Source organism: Pristiophorus japonicus, chromosome 9 (assembly GCF_044704955.1).
Source record: "Pristiophorus japonicus isolate sPriJap1 chromosome 9, sPriJap1.hap1, whole genome shotgun sequence".
NCBI lineage: Eukaryota > Metazoa > Chordata > Chondrichthyes > Pristiophoridae > Pristiophorus > Pristiophorus japonicus.
The window spans coordinates 221,031,834-221,037,833 of NC_091985.1; the positions used below are offsets into that span (position 1 = coordinate 221,031,834).

Here is a 6,000-nt window from a genome sequence, read left to right on the forward strand (position 1 = left end):
TAACAGATTAGGAAAAGGGAAGGTGCAACGAGACCTGGGTGTCATGGTACATCAGTCATTGAAAGTTGGCATACAGGCACAGCAGGCGGTGAAGAAGGTAAATGGCATGTTGGCCTTCATAGCGAGAGGATTTGAGTATAGAAGCAGGGAGGCCTTATTGCAGTTGTACAGGGCCTTGGTGAGGCAACACCTTGAATATTGTGTACAGTTTTGGTATCCTAATCTGAGGAAGGATATTCTTGCTCTTGAGGGAGTGCAGCGAAGGTTCACCAGACTGATTCCCGGGATGGCAGGACTGACATATGAAGAAAGACTGGATCGACTAGGCTTATATTCACTGGAATTTAGAAGAATGAGAGGGGATCTCACAGAAAAATATAACATTCTAATAGGATTGGACAGATTAGATGCAAGAAGAATGTTCCCGATGTTGGAGAAGTCCAGAACCAGGGGTCACAGTCGAAGGATAAGCCATTTAGGACCGAGATGAAGAGAAACTTCTTCACTCAGTGAATTGTGAACCTGTGGAATTCTCCACCACAAAAAGTTGTTGAAGCCAGTTCGTTAGATATATTCAAAAGGGAGTTAGATGTGACCCTTATGGCTAAAAGGATCAAGGGGTATGGAGAGAAAGCAGGAATGGGGTACTGAAGTTGCATGATCAGCCATGATCATATTGAATGGTGGTGCAGGCTCGAAGGGCCGAATGGCCTACTCCTGCACCTATTTTCTATGTTTCAAGGGACTGCCAATGATGATGATGAGATACAGAGTAAACCTCTCTCTACACTGTCTCATCAGATACCACTCGGGCAGGTAGAATACAGGTTAGATTCAGAGAAAAGCTTCCCCTACAGCGACCCATCAAAGCTCACAGGGCAGGCAGAGCACGGGTTAGATAGAGCAAAGCTCCCTCTACACTGTCCCAACAAACAATCACAGGACATGTACAACACGGGTTCAGTAAAGAGCGAAGCTCCCTTTATACTGTCCCATCAAGCACTCCCAGGGCAGGGACAGTACGAATTAGATACACAGTAATCTGTGTCAGAGGAAACTGCATCCCAGTGAGAGTCAGTGCCAGAGGAAACTGTATCCCAGTGAGAGTCAGTGCCAGAGGAAACTGTACCCCAGTGAGAGTCAGTGCCAGAGGAAACTGTATCCCATTGAGAGTCAGTGCCAGAGGAAACTGTATCCCATTGAGAGTCAGTGCCAGAGGAAACTGTACCCCAGAGAGAGTCAGTGCCAGAGGAAACTGTACCCCAGTGAGAGTCAGTGCCAGAGGAAACTGTACCCCAGTGAGAGTCAGTGCCAGAGGAAACTGTACCCCAGTGAGAGTCAGTGCCAGAGGAAACTGTACCCCAGTGAGAGTCAGTGCCAGAGGAAACTGTACCCCAATGAGAGTCAGTGCCAGAGGAAAATGTACCCCAGTGAGAGTCAGTGCCAGAGGAAACTGTACCCCAGAGAGAGTCAGTGCCAGAGGAAACTGTACCCCAGTGAGAGTCAGTGCCAGAGGAAACTGTACCCCAGTGAGTCAGTGCCAGAGGAAACTGTACCCCAGTGAGTCAGTGCCAGAGGAAACTGTACCCCAGTGAGTCAGTGCCAGAGGAAACTGTACCCCAGTGAGAGTCAGTGCCAGAGGAAACTGTACCCCAGTGAGAGTCAGTGCCAGAGGAAACTGTACCCCAGTGAGAGTCAGTGCCAGAGGAAACTGTACCCCAGTGAGAGTCAGTGCCAGAGGAATCATGCAGCAGAGCCTGGTGTCCAGTCGTCTTGGATCCCCTTGCCATTGGACCAAGACCTTGCTTTGCCAAGCCCGTGTGGTAGCTAATGTGCAAGGGCCACCTCACGTTAAAATAATTCACGCCGTTAGCAATACAAAACAATCCTCTTCCTCTGCAGTTATCAATCTATTGCAATTTCCCATGCCTGTAGTTTAGTTATATTACAATTTAAAATATCTTCAGTTATCAGCAACAAATTGCATTTATATCACACCTTAAACATAGTAAAATGTCCCAAGGCACTTCACAGGACTGTTAGCGAACAGAATTTGACACCCAGTCACGTAACGAAATATTAGCACAGGATTAAAAGCTTGTTCAAAAGGGTAGGTATTAAGGAGCATTTTGAAGCTGGAGAAGTTTAAGGAGGGAATTCCAGAGCTTATGGTCTCGGCAGCTGAAGGTATGGCCACCAATATTGGAGGGATGAAAATTGGGGCTGCTCAAGAGGCCAGAGTTGGAGGAGTGCAAAGATCTCTGAGGGTTGTAGGGCTGGAGGAGGTTACAGCAATTGGGAGGGGCAAGGTCCTGGACGGATTTCAAAGCAAGGATGAGCATTTTGAAATCGATGGAGCAGGAGCCAATGTAGTTCAGTGAGCACAGGGGTGATGGGTGAATGGAAATTAGTACAAGTTGGGATGAGAGGGCTGAGGACAGATTGATTCGAATAAGCCTATATTCTCTGGAGTTTCGAAGAATGGAAGGTGATATCATTGAAACATAGAATTGACACAGGCTGGATAGTCTAGAGCTAGGGGTCCTAGTATTAGGATAAGAGATTGGCCATTTAAGACTGAGATGAGATATTTCTTCACTTAAGAGTTGTGAATCTTTGAAATTCTCTATCAAATAGAGATCTTACTGAATGGTGGAGCAGACGGGGGGGCCATATGGCCTATGCCTGTTGCTATTTGTGTTCTTGAGTAAGGATTGTTTTTTGATAAGCTTAAGCTTGCGGAGAGTGCGAGGTGTGAGGCCGATCAGGAAAGCAATGGAATAGTCCAATGTAGTGGTAACAGAGACATGGATGAGGGTTTGAGCAGATGAGCTGAGGAAGGGGCAGAGACCGGCGATGTTATGGAGCTGGAAGTAAACGTACTTGGTGATTGAGGGAATATGGGTTCAGAAGCTCATCTCGGGGTCAAGTACAACGCCAATCAATAAATTGCAACTCTATATATCTGTGTTTGTTTATTCGAATACTACACACCTCGAGTGATCAATGCTTCAAGAGTAGTACTTATCAACATATTTTCTGTTAATTCCAAATATTCATGATTGAATAATTGATTCTGTCGATATTAAGCTGTGCTGGTATTTCAGATTGGTTTGTGCATCGTGATCAATGAATTGACTATGATGCTTCCGGTTCAATCTTCCCAATGGCTTTCTCACCAGATGGGAAATATTTGAACATTGAGATCTGATGGTGTCGGTGTGAGTTCAGCCCCACCGAATGTACAGAGACGGGTCCATCTGCTGGTCTCTGCCTCAAACTGGAGTCACCTCTTAGATCAAAGCCCTTTACTCTAAAACACACACAAGATTCACTGTGACTGTGTTTCGAGACAGAAACTGATCTCACTTCACATCCCATTGCACGGCCTCATGCTGGATAATTGTGCTCGGTGGTCAGACTCTCCCAGTCTCATTTCCTGTCTTACCTTGTACAGATACACACCGGTCTACAGGACCGGTGTGCATCTGAGTAAATGGCACTTTCTCTTACCTTTCTCCCCAGTCGATCTATTGAAGCACTTTCAATCGGAAGGGGCTCCCTGGTTGGTGATCTCACAATCCTGTGCTGGTTCACCTGCTGTTGTTCCTCAGTCCACAATCCCTGTTTCCTTCCAGCTGTGGAACTTTCTCAATCACTCCGCCATTGACCGGGAGATCTAATTATGGCAGGGCAGAAAATTAGAAGAATATTAATGTTGTGAAGTGGAATGTAAAGTGTTTTTCCAATGTTTCAGAAAAGTATATGTCCAGTATTTCTGTTTGATTTTATCCTATTCCTCAAGATTCCTGTCCCGCCCGTCTGGACTTACAGAAAATCACCAGAATTTTCCCCGGGTTACACACTGTCTGATCTCACTGGGCCCCCGGGTTATACGCTGTCTGATCTCACTGGGCCCCTGGGTTACACACTGTCTGATCTCACCGGGCCCCCGGGTTACACACTGTCTGATCTCACCGGGCCCCCGGGTTACACACTGTCTGATCTCACCGGGCCCCCGGGTTACACACTGTCTGAGCTCACCGGGCCCCCGGGTTACACACTGTCTGAGCTCACTGGCCCCCCGGGTTACACACTGTCTGAGCTCACTGGGCCCCCGGGTTACACACTGTCTGATCTCACTGGGCCCCCGGGTTACACACTGTCTGATCTCTCTGGGCCCCCGGGTTACACACTGTCTGATCTCACTGGGCCCTGGGGTTACACACTGTCTGATCTCACCGGGCCCCCGGGTTACACACTGTCTGATCTCACCAGGCCCCCGGGTTACACACTGTCTGATCTCACTGGGCCCCCGGGTTACACACTGTCTGATCTCACCGGGCCCTGGGGTTACACATTGTCTGATCTCACCGGGCCCTGGGGTTACACACTGTCTGATCTCACCGGGCCCCCGGGTTACACACTGTCTGATCTCACCGGGCCCCCGGGTTACACACTGTCTGAGCTCACTGGGCCCCCGGGTTACACAATGTCTGAGCTCACTGGGCCCCCGGGTTACACAATGTCTGAGCTCACTGGGCCCCCGGGTTACACACTGTCTGATCTCACTGGTCCCCCGGGTTACACAATGTCTGATCTCACTGGGCCCCCGGGTTACACAATGTCTGAGCTCACTGGGCCCCCGGGTTACACACTGTCTGAGCTCACTGGAAGTTTCAGTCTATCTCCCGCATGTCCCCAAACCCTGAGCTCCGGGGCTGTTCGGTGTTTTCCCTCACAGACTCACCGCACGCTCCCCGGCCGAGCGCTCGGCCTCGGTCCCAGTCCCAGCCCCAGCCCCAGCCCCAGCCCCAGCCCCAGCCGCCCACCATCAGTCCGGTTCCCTGCTGCCCCCGGTTCCCCACATTGTGCAACTGCTGGTTCCAGCAAACTGCGCCGTATCCGGGGACTGGGGGGTGGGGAGGGCTGCACCGAGCATGCGCACTGGGGCGACAGGGCGACTTCCTATATAAATTAATGACCTTCAGCGAATTCCCGGCCGTCTATTGGCTGCACGAAACGGATTGCCACCACTCTCACTAATAGGAGCCGGCAGCACCCCAGAGCCCCGCCCACTGTGATGAAGGAGCGCTGGGCAGCTCGTGGGTCACGTGGCTCCTGATTTCAAAAATTCCGGCCGTTCAACCGTTACCAGGAAACGTCACAGCCCCGCCCACATCACCTGTGACGTCACAGCTGAGGGGTGGGACTGCTCGCAGTGCGCCTGTGCTGGACTCGCAGCTCAGTCAATCCCTCACTCCGACAGTATTATTAATAATTTTTCTTTATAGAGAGTCTTAAACGTCCCAAGGCGCTTCACAGCAGTGTTACAGGACACAACACATACATTTGTCACCGAGCCACAGAAGCAGAAATTGCGGCAGATGACCAAAAGCTGGGTCAAAGAGGTAGGTTTTAAAGGAGGGTCTGAAAGTAGGAAAGAGGCGGAGAGGTTTAGGGAGGGAGTTCCAGAGCTCGGGGCCCAGGCAGCTGAAGGGCCGGACACCGATGGTGGAGCGATTATAATCAGGGATGGTCAAAAGGGCAGAATTTGAGGAGCGCAGACATCTTGTGGGCTGCAACAGATTCCAGAGATCGGGAGGGGCGAGGCCCTGGAGTGATTTGTAAAAAGTGACTTGTGATTATTAACAACAACAACTTTTAACCGCGAGTCTTGTTTATTTTGTTTATTTGTACATGGGACGTGTTGGTAACGGAAGAATGACCATAATATGATGGAATGTTACATTAAGTTTGAAAGTGATTTCGTTAAATCCAAAACTGGGATCTTAAATTTAAGCAAACAAAATTTTTAGGTATGAGGGGCGAGTTGGTTAAGGTAGATTGGGAAACTACATTAAAAGGCATGAAGGTAGATAAGCAATGGTGCGCATTAAAGAATTAATACATAATTTACAACAAACATTCATTCCTTTGAGGCACACAAACCCCACAGGAAAGGTGGTCAATCGTGGCTAACGAGAGAAGTTAAAGATA

The 6,000-nt window shown here is 49.3% G+C and overlaps 1 long non-coding RNA gene across 2 annotated transcripts in view; it reads right to left on the reverse strand.

Annotated features, from left to right (window-relative positions):
• Positions 1–4,786, reverse strand: part of LOC139273745 (uncharacterized) — a 35,338-nt gene extending 30,552 nt beyond the window's left edge. For both annotated transcript variants that reach the window (XR_011595338.1, XR_011595337.1), the window contains exons 1-2: positions 4,751–4,786; positions 3,514–3,679 (exon numbers count right to left, since the gene is read on the reverse strand). This is a non-coding gene — a long non-coding RNA (uncharacterized lncRNA). The remainder of the gene's footprint in view (positions 1–3,513; positions 3,680–4,750) is intronic.
• Between the last annotated feature and the right edge of the window lie 1,214 nt (positions 4,787–6,000).